An 18519-nucleotide genomic window follows, 5' to 3' on the forward strand; every position below is an offset into this window, starting at 1 on the left:
CCAGTGTGTATTAAAGGTTTGTAAATCTTCAAGACTCGACCATCTATGAATATAAATTGTCTGTGTAATCCAAATGTACAAGTGAATGAGCCAAAAGCAGTGACTACTGGAGTCAACTGATAGGAAACCTGAGATCAACTGACAGTAGATGTTTTACCTTGAACCTCCATAGCATGAGACCAAAATGCTTTTGTGTTATCTCGTAACTGCATTACAAGTTTTTTTCTTTTATAATTCGTTAATGCATTCCTAAACGCTTCCTTTAAGGTGGCTTTAGGCTTCTTATATTTGTTAACAGGGCTCTCACTCAACGGTGTGAAAACCTTAAAACCGTGAATAAGCCGTGGATTTCGTCTACCGTGAAATAACCTGGAAAAGGCCGTGAATTTCGTCATTAAACCTTTAAAAATCTGTCAAACTTGATTTTAGATCTACGATTGACAGATCAAAAGAAAAATCGGTTTGTCGATCACATTTCAAGGTCAGTCACGACACTGTTTATGCATATATCTGCACAAGTATATTCTAAGTGCAATTAGGGGTCCATGTGCCATGATAACACAATGATCTTAAGCCTGTACCAAAGCCATAAAACTGGTAACGAAAGTGTTCATTAACCCTGGCGAAAATTCAGAAACTTCTTAACTTCCCTCCACTGGTCCCTCCACTTTCCCACTTGCAGCCTTTAGCCGGAGCTGAATTTTGCAAACGATATGTGAATATGACGTCAGGAGAGATAGCAATTTCATTTCTGCGTTTGCATTCACAGCATCTGTCACGTTTGTTAACTTTTTAGTTAACGTGCAGCCGATGAATGCGTGATCAATATTTCTGCGTAAGATGGTTTATCTACAAACCGTGAATTTGACGGCATTTGGACCATGAAAACCTGAAAAAACCGTGAATTTTATAATTTAGTTTGATTGGGAACCCTGTTTAATTAATGACTTGCATTCATTAGCGGATAAATCAGTGCTGACATTTTTCATTTTAGCATGGCACGCTCTCTGCTGCCTCAATGTTTTTCTCTCTTCCGTGTCATACCATCTCGGTTCGCTACTGTCATACCATCTCGGTTCGCTACCTTCTCTTTTTTATTGTACAAGCGATGTAGCTTATTATTTCTGAAGTTATGAGCGAAAGAAAAGATTTCCAAGTACCCTCTACCTTTAACTTAACTATTGATTCTTGAAACCAGGAGAAAGTAATTTTCAGATGATTTTTTGGCGATATTTAAAGAAAACTTAGCAGTTATGACCGTATGGTCACTGATTCCTTCGATGGACCAGTGGGCCCAATGTAGATGGGGACCGAGTCACTCTGGCTATGTTCCTACATTTGGCCCTCATATTTTCCCTTGTATACTTTTCTGCAGGACCTCTGTCATTGTTGGCTAGAGGTGCATCATTCATCAGTCTTGGAAAATGTTGGCCGAAGGATCCAAATATCGCTCCCACCCCAGAATTTACCTTCAGCCCTTCTCAGCGTATGGAAATGGATTATCTACCTCCTTCTGTCCATAAAAATGCGTTTTTCTTTTTAGGAGAACTTTACTATTTTTTAGGTTTCCTCCCTCAGCAAAAATATTTGCAAAACCCATCATAGGCATCTCATCCGGAAAGACACAGTGAAAAAAAATTTGCCCAATAAACCACTCCCTCGCTAGTTTAAATTAGAGAAACGTAAATGTTGCTGACCGCTTTACATGATTTGGTGAAGTCATTAGAATTTTGGTTCTTTTAGTTGATCAGGACAGTGGAAGATTGATGGGTGGCCCGTCCTGTAATCCCTAGTAAATTAGGGTAAATTGGTCATCATTCAGGTGGCTCTGCAATTATTACTATTATTAAAGTATTCTGCTAATTAAGGTAGGTTTGTATGTAGCTTCACGAAGCATTCTGGCTGTCTCCCCTCCCTTCATGGACTTCCTCCTTCAATTCAAAAGGAAGCCTACTCCCTTTCATTCTATCTAAACATCCTATTCTCTTCTTTCTCTCCCTCGTTTACCCAACATTCTACCCTCCAGCACCGTTTTCAATATCCCCTCCACGCTAAGTACGCGCTTCATCCAAACCCTCTGTCTCCTCCGTATCTCATCTAAAACCTGCCTCTCTTCACCCACCATGTCCGTTCGTTGCATTGCACTTCTTCGTCCCTCTACCTTTCTGTCCGCTTCACCTTCTCCATTCTTCTCCACACACACACATCTTGAACACCTCCAGTCTTCTCTCGTTTCTCCTTCATAAGTTTCCACATTTCCATACCGTAGAGAGCTACACTCCAGATCAGACTCTTTACCAGCCTTTTCTTTAAACTCTTACATTACGTTCCTCTCATGAGCTCCTTCCTGTGGCTCTCTAATGCGAATTTTTATTTCAACAGCTCCACAAGCTATGTTTTAAATAATTAGAGAGTATCTAAAAAGTCACTTGTCCGTAAGTAGTGACATTATCGTTTACATGCACTGCATCCCATCATGGCGCCACGGTAGGTAGTGCACATCTCTAACCCCAAAATAATGCCCCTGGTAGAGAAAACCTGTCTCTATCAATAGTTAAACACATTCAATACTCACCATATTTTGAAAGACAATCCTCCGTGACTGAAATTTTGGTAAATTTTTTTATATTTTTCAATTTTATTTTAGCAAAGGGAACACCTGAGATTTGATGCTGGGATATTTATTTCCGTTCTTTTTTTTTAATAATACACATTAATTCAAAATTTTGAAATTACATTGTTGCACTTATCCTGCCTAACTTGGTGATAATTTCCCGCAAAATACGTCCTTATATCCGCTATTTTTCGCTCTTAATCAGTATTTTGGAGAAAATCCAATCAAGCCTCGTAATTTTGTGAATAAACTCTTAGCAACATCATGACATAAAAAAATTATTAGCCAGGAAATGATAGGATATCATTTTCTAAGTTTTGTTGCACGAAAGCAAATATTACGAGCTTTACGGATATTTTTACGAAATGTTTTTATTTTTATTTTGGATAATACGCCTAAGCACTCTTGTCACTCGCTAGCGGCCGCCATGACGTAGATGTTACGTCATGAATGTGTTAAGCAATTACGTACCACGCGAGGAGGAGAGGATTGTCCAGGCAGCGGTGACTTGCATGAGCTCATGACTTCATTGACCTTTTTTGCGAAAGCGTTACGGAAAACTGTTTTTCTCGCGAATAGCTCAAGAAGCATCCGACGGATCTTAATGTCACGAAATACAGATCTTCTTAATTTATGCACAATCGCAATAGGCACTTAAAAAAATCGAGATTGAGCCCATCATGGAATGCAACGGTTCCCACTTGTGGTCAAGTAAACAGATGCTGGGTATTTTCTCGATTCGTAGCCCTAATGTTCTTTACCCTAGTCAACATTTTGAGTGACTTTCTCCTCTATGAACTCGGCGGAAGGGTCATCCCCCGTTGATGTAGGGCGTCGGGACTGCTCGAGTCTCGCATTGATCGCGTCTGCAGCGTAGAAGATTATTCCTTCGTTTTCTGGAATTCACTTTGATCATGCACCAGTATTCAAACAGATATGTCCTCGTTCAAACAGAAACCCCCCTTCATGCACTTCAACATTACGGTAATCACTACCTCGGCGGAAAGCGTCACTACGGACCATCTTGATTTCCCATTTCGCCATGTACGCTTTTCCAGGGTGCACTTGAACGATTTATTTAATTTTAATGCCAGTTTGCGTGTTAAATTAACACGTACGAGTTAATATATAAATGCATGAACGATATTGGTGAACCGGAGCGGAATATGTACGAATGGATGAATCTAATTGGAGCAGGTTATATCTCCTCCGTGCATTTTAGTGTTCATTCACGCGTTCATACATTTAGACATTCACTCATACGGGTTAATTTACCGATTAAACAGGCCTATCGGTAAGGATGAAGTTACGGAGTACTTATGAGATAGTGTTCATTCCTGAGTTTACAGTGAGCAGAAGTATACTTTTAAATAACGTTTGTTTCCGTTTTTCCATAATACATTTATACCGTTTCGACCCCACAGATAAAAACTATACGTAATACCTCCAAATATTGGACCTTGTTCGTCCAATCAAAATAATATAAATTTCTTCTTTTATGAATTAATAGCGGTATCAATGTAAATGCCAAAGATTATTTTTGTATTTTCTCCGAATTTTATGCGATGTTTTCGTCAGTGCTCCAAGTATGTGCTACTATTTCTATATTTCATATTCATTTCTTTATAATGACTGAAGAATCGTCCACAGTTTATGCAAAAACCCAGTAGCCGTGATAAAATCAGGGCCCAGCTGTGAAGAAGCAAGAATTAGGAAAGGAGTGCGACAAGGCTGTACATTGTCACCCGTAATTTTCAACGTTTACATTGATAAAGTCATTAATGAAATCAAAGAAAATGCATTGGGAGTGAATATCCATGGAGAAAAAATTAGCATGCTAGAATTTGCCGATGACATAGCCGTTATAGCAGAAACAGAGAAGGATTTGAAAAATATTCTGGTTAATATGGGTAGGGTAATGGGTAGAGATCAACTGAAAATAAGCACGAAGAAAACCAAGATCTTAGTATGCAGCAGAAGAGAAGAAGTCAAGACTAACATTAAAATAGGGAAGCAAAAACTGATAGAGGTGGATGAATTCTGTTATTTGGGAAGCAAGATAACTAGTGACGGGAGAAGCAAGAAAGAAATTATCAGCAGAATAGCCCAGGCGAAGAGAGCATTCCACCAAAAGAGAGATCTGCTTACAGCGGGAAACTTAAATATGGAAGTAAAGAAACAATTTATAAGAACCTATATCTGGAGTATGCTTCTATACGGAAGTGAGGCATGGACGATGACCGCAGTGGAGAAAGCAAGGATAGAGGCCTTCGAAATGTGGTGCTACAGAAGAATGATGAAAATCAAATGGATCGACCGAGTCAGTAACGAGGAAGTCCTAAGAAGAGTAGGAGAGAAGAGAAGCCTCATGAAAACCTTAATAAGAAGACGGAACAACCTTATAGGCCACATCTTGAGACATGATGGCCTGATGAAGACAATCGTCGAAGGACAAGTGGAAGGCAAGAATGGAAAAGGAAGACTCCGAACAAAATATATGGAACAAGTAAAGAGAGATGTGAAAGAGAAGAAATACGTAGGTGTGAAAAGATTAGCTGATAGGAGAATAGAGTGGAGAGCTGCGTCAAACCAATCCTAGGATTGTTGACCAATGATGATGTTATAAATGCAGTGTTGCTTAGAAATTACATACAAAAAATACAGGAACAGTCGCTGACGTTTCTTTTGGTGCGTTGATTTCCGCCGAGGACGAGTATGTTCTTTTAAGGCCGTTTTACACGGGGCATGTCATTGCGCAGGTTTGCCCTGAAAACAGTTTTGAAATTGCGAGAATGTGAGCTCGCAATCAGAGCAGTGGCTGGCTTTTTTGCCATCTCGTACCATGCATTCTCTCATGCAAGGGCGGTTCCAGGATTTTTTGTGGGGTCTAACTGGCAAACGGTCTTCTCATATTTGGGATAAAAAGTGAAGTACATTCAACAATTACTCTACAAAATATACTCTTAATTTTAATGTAAAAGTTATTAATATGTAAGTATCGATAACTTTTATATTAAATATAAAATGTATTAATACTTGTATTAATAATAATAGTAATATTGTAATAACAGCTCGTCTATTTGTTTGCGTCTGTGAGGGCACGTGCCCCTCCTATGTCAAAATCCCCTGGATGGCAGTTCTCGATACTGCTCCCTCATAGGGTATATGTAGTGTTATATCGACAATCCAGAGGACTCTGGCCTATGCTCGTATGCGTTTTAGCAATTCACCGCTGTACATGATGAAATTTTGACTACACCTTCGTGCATACATCAGATTGCGCAATGACGTGCCCCGTGTAAAACGGCCTTTAAGGCATTTGACCCCGACGTAAACCCAGATCATTGACGTCATCTTACTTTTTATATTTTTTCTGGGCTCTCTTGAACAAATTTTCATTCCGTGACCATTTTTTGTCCTGGTAACGCATCTGCTTATTACATGATTGAAGGGTAAATATGTCGTGAGGGTTAATTTTGATTGTGGTTACGCGTTGGAATAATGAATTCTTGCATGTACTTCTTCGCGGTGATGAATCTTCCCTATCCCCTGAAGCGTGCTCCTGAGGAGCCCATTCATGGTATAATTTTTGGCTAGTTGTTTCGGGTAGTTTCAAGTAGGTAATCATGAGGTGCGTGGCGTTAGTGTGTCAGGGTGGTAGCTCCTCAAGGAAAAGTTTTGACGATGACACCAATATTTTGTCTACAAATATTACAAAAGAGGATCCTCAAGTCGGCCTCTAAAAGTGTTGTCACCCACCGCGCATTTAAATGGGTTTACAAAAGTCACCTCTCGTCGCTAACGGACGAATTGATCCGAGTTTCACGAGGAAATAAGGTATAATTGGGGGCGTAAACCGAAATGTATGGAAATGATTTGTGATTTATAAACTCAAAACTTTTGTACACTATTCCTCGCAACAACAGCTAGAGTTATTTCTTCATTGTAACGCGCTCAATCCACTCGTTGAAGTTTTAACGACTTGCTCTGCCTCTTATTATATTTATACTTTTTTCTCTGAGTGAATATTTATGTTACGTACCCAAATAACCTTTTCATAAAAATAACCTTTTCAAACATGCTTGAGATGTGATATAGGGAGTTTTGAGAATCTTTCAGGTGATTCTCTCTTTAAGGTTCAACCTCAATTGTTAAGCATGTCCTCTACCCAAAACTTCCTTCAATTGAACGAAATATTATGCCCGTCTTATTGCCGGGAATTTCGTTGATTGGTGGATATAAAACCCGTTCAATACAAAACGTTTGGTTTTAGGGGAATCAGTGTAGAATTTTCCCATGATGGCAATGATAAAATTGTGCTAATTTCACTTATAAATATTTATTGACAGCTCGACCTTAAAAAATTCATGTCATCTTCAGGTCCAGGTACAGATTTTCCTATCGTTTGAATCAGTCAATCAAGAACTCGACCCCTGCCCATTCTTCTTTGACGATGTATTGAGACCAAGCTCTATACTCCTGCCTCAAGATGGCAATCTATGTCGGAGTCAAAAAGTCATTTATAGTGAAATTGGTTTAATTTTATCATTGCTATTAATGTCAGAGTATTTTTTGTGATATTTCCCGCCAAGTTATCGTCGTAGTTCAGTCTACCTAAGCTTTCCAGATATTCCAGAGCTCCCCATCTAATCCAGTAATGGTAGCCTGCCGTTATCTGTGATTTGCGTAGTAAATTTACAGTCAATTAGAGCGCTCGCTACCAGCCATCACGCCTTCTCCTTAGCGTACAGAATTGCAGCGCAGATTAAGCCTCCCTGAAGGCATATCTTGTGAGAAACCTCTTGTCGCCTCAGACAACCCACGCGGCTAGAAAACGCGGAAGGAGAATATAAGGAGCCACGAGAGCTCGTACTGACGCTTTCTTAACATGGATATTATAATATTTTTTTGTTTGGCAATAGGTGCGCTATCTATCGAAATTTGTCGCGTTCAGCGTAAGGTGTATTAGCTTGTATTAGTCTAATTGATTCAAAAAAATGTGAAATAGATGTAAGAATTGAGCATTTAAATTTCGTATGTCTGTACGGGGGTGGTCTGGGTTGATTGAGAGCCCTCGGCTGGGGTTCATGATGGGGCCCCCCTTACCGGGGGATTTGAGGGTTCTCCTTCTGAAAATTTCAAGAAATTGCATGCCTGGAAGTGGATTTTGACGCTATTCTTACTCTCAAAAACAACACAGGTTAATGTTTAAAAACAGCCATTTCGTGAGAAAAATGCTATGAACAATGAGAATTTCACAGCTTATACAATAGTTAAAAGAACGATGGATATAATATCAATTAGGTATTTAGTGAATTTGTTCCTTGACATTGGGCTGAAATCTGAAAAAAATAACTAAAATAATCGTTTTCGAATAATCCTTTCGAAAAAGCATCAGGCCCTATTTTATCTTCTGACACTTTTATTTTATGTACTTTTTATATAATACAGTGTGCGGCAACATAACTTCTATTTTTAAAATGGGTGCCATTCAGTCGGTTGTTGTCGTAGCGGAGCGCCAGTGGTCTCGTCCGAGAGGCGTGACTATAAAGTTTTGTTTCTACAAAATTCAATCGCTATCATGCGTCGATCAGTCGTCTCACACTTCAAAAGCATAGATGGCTGTTTTGAAGGAACCCTGAGCGCTTCATCTCAACTAGGGGCGATTAGAAGTGGCCACCCCTCTCTCCTGATTTGGCGCCTTGTGATTTTTTCTCTGGAATGTTTTGATATTCCGTGCTTTTGTGCACAGTCCAAGGACCCTGCAAGCTTTGAATACCAACATTCGGGATGAATTAGCCAGCATAACCTCTGATATGCTGGTAACAGTCATGCCAAATGCCAGAGAACGGTGTACTCAGTATCTGGAAGATGGGGGAAGTCACCTACCTGGCATGGTCTTCAAAATTGTGTGAAACAGAACTGTAGATGTGTGCCTACATTGTAATGAACAAGTAGATAATGTCTGATTGATACAATGGGATTTAATAAGTTTTGAAAAAGGGAAATCATGTTTCCGGTCCCTGTATTTTTACAGTGAGTATGCATACAGTGTAAAGCAGCTAATTAAAACGTAGAATTGTATAATCGCAACAAAAAAAACTTTGGATAACATAATCCGAGTCTTTGTATTACACCTTTCACCTTCGCCTCAAGATAGACACGAGCGTTTTAGGGGGCCACTAAGCTCGGAGCCCTCGCCGATTGCCGACCTGCCGACATGACCAGACCGCCCCTGTGTGTCTGTCATTTTCATTGCTCATCACCATGATGGTATGTGAGATCTGTGCCGGGATCTCTGCGCCAACTGTAGACCCACGAACATTACAAAAGAGGATCCTCAAGTCGGCCTCTGAAAGTGTTGTCACCCACAGTGGTGCAGCGAAGGAGGGGTTTTGGGAGATAAAACCCACCCCAGGCCGCAGAGAAATTTTTAAGTTTATTCCATATGACTTAACTGGATTCATATTACTTACGGAATATAGTTAGGATTAATCAAATATCCCTCAGAAAGCCGTAAAACTCGCCATTTTCAACCATCAATCTTAAAATTTTTCTGAAGGGCCCCCGCAACTCCCGCTTAACCTGGCGAGGATGCAGTCCCCCCACAACCTTAAGTATTAGTTGTGCCTAAACCCCCCTCAGCCTTTATTCATAGCTGCGCCCCTGGTCGACCACCGCGAATTTAAATGGGCTTACTAAAGTCGCCACTCGCGTCGCTGACGGGCCAATTTATCCAAGTTTCACGGGAAATATGGTATAATTAGGGGTGTAAACTGAAATTTATATTAATGATGATGTAACATATAAACTCATAACTTTAGTATACTATTCCTCGCGACAACAAACATTGGGAAAAAAAGTTTATTGCATTGCACTCTTCACCGCGCCGTGGATAATTTTGAAAACCGATTAAATTGCGACGGAAGTGACTACATAAATCTGCCTTTCGTTGAATTGAATTGGCCATCCTCTATGTTGTTCCCCTAGTGTAGACCGATCCGGGTTCCACGTCGGTGGTGTCCACTGCTCAATGTAGGCAGTGACGACCAAAAGTTGAGTTTCAATCGTTATTTTGTGCTCAATAAAGGCAAAACAATGAGCATTCATCCTTGTGTGAGTAAATTTTGGGAGATATACGATATTATTTTGAGCCGATTCTGGGTGTCATCGTTTCTCTGTTGTCAGTGTCAGCGGCGTACAGGTCTAGTATTTAAAGCTATTTTCTTATTACGAGATATAATTTACGAAGTAGAAGCTTTTGCCCCCGATATTCGTCGTGGTGAAAAGCTACGTTTGAATCTGAGTTTTTCTCTGAATCTTGTTTTGTCATTGGATGCTTTTAAGTGAATCTTTGTCTGCCTTTCTTTTAGAAACCTAACTTTCGTATTCACTACGCGCAGGGGCGGTGTGGGTTGATTGAGGGCCCTCGGCTGGGGTTCATGATGGGGCGGCCCCCCATATCAGGGGATTTGGGGGTCCTCTCTCGGGAAATTTCAGGAAATTTCATGTCCTGAAATGGATTTTGACGCTGTTCTGGCTCTTAAAAACTGGATTAAATTTAGTAAAAAAATGCAATTTTGTAAAAAAATACAATGAAAAGTGAGAATTTCACAGCTCATAAATTTTATTCATGTGCTATGGTCCCATTGTATATTAATTAGTGAATTTGTTCTTTGAAACTTTGCTGAAATCTAAAAAACTCTAAAATTACCTTTTAGAATAATCCTTACATAAAAGCAACTGGTTCTCTTTTATCTTCTGATACTTTTTTATTTTGCAAAATATTTTTACACTGAGTATGCATGCAGTGAAAGGAACTAATGGAAACGTAGGATTTTATAATTGTAAAAAAACTTTGTTTCAAGTAATCTGCGTCTTTTTTTGCACTTTTAATTATCGCTTCACGATAGTCGCGAGCGTTGTGGGGGGGAGGGTCGAAGGCCGGGGCCTTCGGCGTTAGCCGACCTGACCACCCCCGAGTACGCGACGAATCACGACTGATCTATTCTCAAACTCCCATACCAGAACTTTGAATTGAGTGGAGAATTGGGTAAAATGTTTTTAACCAGTCTCCGTAAATGCCGATATCTCTCTCAAATGAGAATATTGGCTATTTTCAAGCTTTGGATTGACTTTTCTATTAGCTGCCATCGTTTATCAACAGAACGCGTATTTCTTTCCTCAATACGAATATGGAGTGAGCTATATACACAATTTTTGCTCGCAAATTAAGCTTCGTTAATGGCATTCTTCTTTGGGAGTCAATTAATACGATGATTCAAGTGACGTTGTGATGGATATGACGATTTTTGTTCCAGAAGAGTTGTGCATAGGCTTTCAGTGATTCGACCTGAAGGTGTTTTGGATCTGAAAGGGTTGAGCTTGCCGCAGACTACGCCAAAGGCATGTGAATTTTACACATTCAGGGTGGAGTTGAAGGTCTTTTCTCTGGGCCAAGAAATTATATTCGGAGTGTCTGAAGGCTTCGCCTGGGGTTTGAACTCGGAACCCTTCTGTCTGTCGCCTAAAGGCCGTTTTACACGGGGCACGGAATTGCGCAGGTTAGAGCTGCATTAATTTCTAAAATGGCGTGGAATTGCGCGAATGCATGAACGAAATGAGAGCAGGGGCTATTTTGCCGTCTCACATCCACGCATTCCCGCATGTGTTCTAGCAATTCACCGCTTTACACGACGCAATTTTGATTACGCCTTCGCACGTACGTCAGATTGCGCAATTCCGTGTACCGTGTAAAACGGCCTTAACGCTCTGCCCTCTTGGACCTCAGCTTTTTCCTGATACATATGTACATTAGGGCGGATCGCAAAAATCGATTTTTTTCAAATCAATCTGGCCCAATGAAAAACAGTTGTGGGACCGATCAAAAATAAGGCCTGAAAAATTTGAGACCTGTACGTGAACCCCTGACCCTCGCTCAAATGCAATTTAGGGGGGGAGGGTCAAAATTCGAAAAGTACAATATTTTATGGTCATTCCCTATAGATTTCGTCGAGTTACTGTTCTTCTAGGACAAAAATTTCGTGCATTTTGACGTATCTGCCACCGTTTAGCCACAAAATGCCTAATTTGAGTCCGCGTCCGCGAAGAAAATATTCCAACGCCCACGCAGCGTCGCGGATACCAGAGCCGCAGGCCGATCCCTTCCCCTCCACGCTCGCTTCTCCCCCTCCCACGCCTCTAACACAGCAAAATTCATCCCGCGCATGCTGCTAGGAGGTCGTTTATCTTTGATAATATAAATCAGAATATGGTAGAAGGTAAAAAACGATGCGTAGTGAGACGACTTGTCCCTCATTTGGCGCCTCGTCGGCGTTAAACAAATAGATGTTACCAACTTTTAGAGAAGTGATGAAATAATTTAAACCTGCGTACGCAGGAAAGGAGACTACGGTCTATGAAGACGCCTCTCGAGTGGCTATGAAGGTGTGCGAACTATGGTGACGCGCTTCTCTTCCATTATGAATATGACTAAATAGATTTAGCGGTACCACAGGAAGTACTAAAACTTACGGAAAATCTAATACTAATAATAGGCCAAAAGTAGGGTTTTATTGAAGTATAAGACTCAAAAAATTTTAAAGGAACATTTTAAATTATGCGATATTTTTGCGTGTAAGTGCATGGAGGAGCATAAGGTTCCCCCAATGAGAAGTATTTTGAGAGACAATCTGACGAAAAGAAAGATGATGGCTGCTGGATTGAACCCTAAAGAAACTCAACAACTGAGGAAAAAAGGGAATCGTAGGACAGCGTTGAGTCATCATCGTCAATTCTTGTACGGGAAAATAGTATCAAAAATTTTCTTCATCAATTCATCCGAAGAAAATTAAACTGGCGAGAAATTAGAAATTAATTTGTATCTCTACTTTCCTCATGAAATAAACATTAAGGACTATAACCTCAAATTGGAACTTCTTCGGGGAAAATGCGTCTTCCAACTGTGATAGAGGTATATGCAAGAACCAAGCAACAGCAATGATCTTTCCCGCAACTTTAGCTGACGCAAAAGTCATAACTTCGTAAGATATATCAGAGCTACTGTACCAGAATTACTTACGTAGACAGAAAAAGATGCAAATTACTGTGAATGAGAAAAGAGAGGTGTCATTAAAGGGCCTTTTTTTATTGGAATGAAAGACTATTCTCTTGTGTGATGAAAAAAGGGAAGAGGACTTATCAATACAAGTTTAGAGGGGAATGTGTGGTGTTAGTTGAAGAAACAGGGTCCCACTTTTGGAGGTTTGCCTCCCCCGTCGGAGGATTAGCAAAAGTTATAAAATATGCTATTATCGATTCCTTTCTGAGTGAAAATCAGATACACAGAATTAAATAGGATTTGATTATGATGGTACCAAGCGAATACCGCCCAAAAAGGAGGCATCATCCCTTTGCTATAAGCATAATTCCAACATCCCTTGCAGTGTGGGTAGACTCTTCTCGGGATTCCCACCGGGTTAATTTTTCCATAATGGCCAACATTTCAAGCTCCGACAGGGGGCTCATCCTAAGGGATAAATTTTGTTGAACCCCGAAAAGAGTTTACCCACATCATTCGCCGGGAAAGCATCAAATCGTATTTCATCCCTTACAGTGGTCTATTTGCTAATTGCACTATGTTGACTTGGATTGGCGACATAAACGTTGGGAGGGAAATCTAGGGACCCAATTTGCGTTTCTGCAAGGATGCGTTTGGCGACCAATCCGAGATTTTTTTAATTGCTGGATTTTAATAACGACTTAAAGGCTGATGATATATTGGAGAGAGACTCCGGTTCCTTCGGCTATATCTGAGCTTAGCACTGTGGAATTTAAAAATCTATTGATGAAAGTTCAAATTTAAATTTCAATATTCCTTTTATTATACATACGGACGAGAGATTCGCGAAAGAATTTACCAAAACTTTGTTGACAGCAGCAAAAGACGAGGAATGACACTAACATAAGAAATACAGACTGGAAAGCAGGTAACTGAGTAATTCCTTCGTGATTGTTCCTCAATGGACGATGCTGATACATCAAATATTAGTAAGACTAACGAAGAAAGACGCACTTGGTGTGAATTTTGTTGCATCTGGGGCGTTCGAGAGGGGAGCGGGGAGGGTACGCCGGCGGCCTTCACCCTTATTCATCCATTTAGTCACAGCTGTCGGACAGTACCGGAATAGAAGTGCATAACCTAAGTTCCCAAACCTTCATAGCCACTCGAGAGGCGTCTTCAAGACCGTAGTCTCCTTTCCTGCGTGCGCAGGTCTAAAATTATTTCATCACTTCTCTAAAAGTTGGTAACATCTATTTGTTTAACGCCGACGAGGCGCCAAATGAGGGACAAGTCGTCTCACTACGCATCGTTTTTTACCTTCTACCATATTCTGATTTATATTATCAAAGATAAACGACCTCCTAGCAGCATGCGCGGGATGAATTTTGCTGTGTTAGAGGCGTGGGAGGGGGAGAAGCGAGCGTGGAGGGGAAGGGATCGGCCTGCGGCTCTGGTATCCGCGACGCTGCGTGGGCGTTGGAATATTTTCTTCGCGGACGCGGACTCAAATTAGGCATTTTGTGGCTAAACGGTGGCAGATACGTCAAAATGCACGAAATTTTTGTCCTAGAAGGACAGTAACTCGACAAAATCTATAGGGAATGACCATAAAATATTGTACTTTTCGAATTTTGACCCTCCCCCCCTAAATTGCATTTGAGCGAGGGTCAGGGGTTCAAGTACAGGTCTCAAATTTTTCAGGCCTTATTTTTGATCGGTCCCACAACTTTTTTTCATTGGGCCAGATGGATTTGAAAAAAATCGATTTTTGCGATCCGCCCTAATGTACATCCTATTTATATAATGATCCATTTTTGACGTATGAGATTGTTCCAGCATTTTTAATGGTCAATTATTTCATGGGATGGGCTGTATGAATACTATGGTGACACTCTTAGTAACTAACAGCTGTTGTCGATTGATTCATGGTTACTTCTGTCAATGTTTCAGGTCGAGTTTCATCTGCTACTCTCATGAATAATAATATGCTGGCACAATTTTAACATGTACATATTTTATTTTGAGTTAATGGTTCGTTTTCGTTATGACTAAAATGAAGAGTAGTGGACTTAACAAGTGGAGGAACGCTGGAAAATGAGTGCAATACAGCTTTATCCTTATCTGTGGCATGAATTCTTAATTTATTGGATCAAAATATATGGATGGTATTCGCTATCAGTGTTGTGTCTATTACATGTTATTATTATTTTAAAAGGTGTTTCTATTGGGCTTTTGGATGCTATCTGCTGAAACTTGGGAATAAAAGTACGTTTATCCATTTCAGGTCGTGAATATCTTCAGCAGCTGTACTTATTGTGAGGAGGAACCCAGCCACGATGATACACATTCAGTGGACTGAATGGTTGGTTACTTCTTGTCACTTCAGCGACCTATAACCTCTATGTTGTAGTATTTCAAATTCAGCCAATTGGCATTAGTCTCTACTTTGTGACCATAAAAAAGAAGCCATTGAATTTTCTAATTTTTTTGGTTCCTTTATGCTTAAACTAAAATATGAAAGCTATCAATGTTAATGAACTTTAGAAAGTCAACATATCAACTTTTGTGACAGGTGTATTGGAATGACTTTGAGTGTGGTATATCAGAAATGAGTAAATTTTTCATTTCTCTGCATGTCAAACATTCCTACTTTCAGTGTTTAGTTCGAGGTGTTAAGTGTTTGTGTCGGTACCTGAAATGTGTAGGGTAAAATTTGATATCCTTTTTATTTGAGGGTATAATTCTAGTCAAATTATTTGTGCCGAGTAGTCTGTTAGGAAGCTGGTATTTATTAGGTATCTTGAGAATTTTTTACAGCATTGATATGCATTTTCTGTGCTGGCAGCTCTCAACCCCATTTGTAACTAAATACATTTTTACTGTCTTTATTGTGTCTTTAATATAGTATTAATTCACCCTCCTAATCTAAGTTATTGTACTGATTTGGTAATTCTGACTAAATGAAATGTTGCTATGGTATATGGAGGAGGCCTCGGAACAACTGGTCATTTTTGATACGAAGGTAGGGTGGAGAGAAACCCGGCGTCAGCATTAGCCTGCTCTCAAGGAGAGGCGCCAAGGGGCCCACGGCTTAACGTCTCATCTGGCGGACGGAATGCTGCTGTACTTGAAGTGCCCTACGCTTAACACTAAAGCAGGGATTGGGCAGTCTCTGAGAAATCTCTGCCACTGCTGATATTTGAACCTGGTCCGACTAAATGGGAAGTCAACACTCAAGCCACCTCACCAGCACGAACCCCTGAATGAATTGAATTTTTGAATGAACTCGAGGAAATAATGCTATCAATCGATCCAACCATCTGCGTATCATTTTTGATGGTTTTGTTTGTAGTAGAAAACTGGGAGGTAAGGTTGTCTGAATCATGATCGATGAAAGGAAATGCGGAAGAAAAATCTCTTATCAGTTCTAGTCTCTTCTTGACAAAAGTTTGTTTCGTCCTCACGCCTTGTTATTTTTTGATGATCAAAGGGAGTGGAAATAGATTATTTTATCTCTATGAGTGAACAGGAATCAATCATGATATAGGTCATACAGCGTTACATTTAATTTCTACCAGCAACTAATTTTGTTTCCAGCGCAGGGTTTTACGTAATATGAAATTGACGGGACCAAAATTAATGTGTATTAACGTTTAATGTTTGCCGTGGTATTGGAGGCACAGTACCTGACAGAAAAATCTAACTACCCGGAAGCCGAAAAATGTCCAAGTCCCGAATTGGCAATGCCGCTGAACCACATCCCCGCTGCAGAGTATAGCAAACACTTGGAGCGTCGATCGAGGGCCTTCTCACTTGTCGGTGAAAAAGCCCACGAAGGAAGAAGTTTAGACCTGCGATTATAATGACGGATTGAGGGCCGAAACTCTCACCTCCGGCGCGTGTGAGAATTTTTTAGGCCGTTTTACACAGGGTACGTAATCAGTGGTTGATTCAGGGGGGATCACAGGGGTTATGCCCCTCCCCAAATTTAATCAAAAATGTTGAATTTTTTGTATCCTAGCGAAGGATTACTGGGAGTGCATCTGCAGATGCATGGCTTCAAGTCCCAGTCGTGAGAGAAATTTGAGCTGTATTTATCGCAGAGCGTAGCATTCCCTGAAAAAAATTTACACGGGAGTTCGTCTCTTCTCTGCCCGGAAATATTCCATTTGATGCTGTATCCGGCCCTGCACGTAATAACACAATCTGACGTGTGAACGCGAAGTTGCAGTCAAGATTGCGCCGTGTAAACCGGTGAATTACGAGAATGCATGGACGAGAGCTGGCAAAATAGCCCGTTATAATTTCATTCGTGCTATTGCACGACATAATGAGAAATTAATGCAATTCTAACCTGCGCATTTACGTGCTTCGTGTAAAATAGCCTTTACGGGGTCAAGGAACGAAGTTTTCTAAGGCCGTCCTTATATTCGCAGAAATAATTTTTGTGCGTATCCACAGGCAGAATATGCTACAACCCAAAATCCATTTTTGCGTAACTAGTGGATGTGTCGAATTGCATATTTTCAAATTCTTAATCAAGCGAGTTCAGCTGGGATGTCATACAAGTATGTTTTGCCTCTCGCAAACGGGACAGAGAGTTGGGGAACATGGGTCGTGGACAAATCACTTAATTCCGTAATTTAACGTGCATGTGACCTTTTTGTAGGTAGCCTTGTTTGTATACGAGTTTTTTCCAATGGAAGAATCTTTGCTGTCCTCCAAAGTGGGGTTAATTAAAATTAGTAAAGACTTCGGTTTCATTTCGTGGGAAAAGCAATTAACATGGAGCGAAATGTCTTATCCTGTGATTTCAGCTTTACGATTTGATATTTTATTAGTTATTTATTTATTATTTTTCTTTGAAATACTTTGGGTTTGGAAGTTTTTTACTCATTTTGGTTGCGTAGTCTCTCGAATTATCTTAAGGCTTCTCCTTTGATTCTACCGCTTATATCTATGCTATCTCTTGTCGTTACCGACCCTGGGTATAAGGGTACCATCAACTTGGCCCAACTTTTTATGATTTCTTTGAAAGAAACAAACTTATCTTACTTTAGAATTATTATTTGATGCATATAAAGTGGTTAAACTAATTAATAGATCATGAACCTTCAAGTTAAGGCTGTATATGAACCTCTAACTCTCTAAACAACCGGGGATTTTTTTATTTGGGCCAAAGTTATCTTAAATTCTGGTAACTTTGACCCAGTCTAATAAAAACATGCAAATCTAGTTCTCGAGCATGAGTCGGAGCAAATATACCCCCGGCAAAATATCTCTTAGTACACTGTTTTCAAGTGCTCACTGATTTTAACCTATACATTTAATTTATTCTGCTCCATTTATGGGACGATTGAGGAGTGAAGCTGGTGAGGATGTTTGTCGACTACTACAAGAACTAAGTCGATATCTCAATGCAAGTATTTAAATGCAGAACAATAAATCTTTTTACGTTTCTGAGCTAAAGTTACCTGGAAAGGGCCGAAGTTACTCCAGTTGTCGGTGCCATGGGTGAATTCCTGTTGGGTATTCCGCCGGTCAAGCATCAAAATTACCCTGTAAGCTTCGGATACCGATGCCGTTTTGAAAACCTTGTCGCTTAAATGAGTATCTCTGGAGGAAATCTGGTAAGATTGCTATCAATGCCTACTAATTAGTTTCGATATATCACTGCTCTACCGTAATAATAATAATAGGTTTATTGTCCTAGGATAATATCCTCTAGAACATATGAAGTATGAATTTACATAATTTAACTACGTAAATGAAAATGTAGGGTACTGTAAATAATAAAATGAGGAAAAAATGCCTTAAAAAGTAACTAAAAATAAAGGAGTAG

The 18519-nt window shown here is 40.1% G+C and overlaps 1 protein-coding gene across 2 annotated transcripts in view; it reads left to right on the forward strand.

The window, feature by feature from the left end:
* The window catches only part of LOC124170874, a 39790-nt gene extending 24225 nt beyond the window's left edge, over positions 1 to 15565 (forward strand). For both annotated transcript variants that reach the window (XM_046549887.1, XM_046549888.1), the window contains exon 10: positions 14962 to 15565. The gene's annotated coding sequence lies outside the window, so the exon portion shown is untranslated. The remainder of the gene's footprint in view (positions 1 to 14961) is intronic.
* Positions 15566 to 18519: the final 2954 nt, after the last annotated feature.

The sequence above is a fragment of the Ischnura elegans genome, chromosome X, assembly GCF_921293095.1.
Source record: "Ischnura elegans chromosome X, ioIscEleg1.1, whole genome shotgun sequence".
NCBI lineage: Eukaryota > Metazoa > Arthropoda > Insecta > Odonata > Coenagrionidae > Ischnura > Ischnura elegans.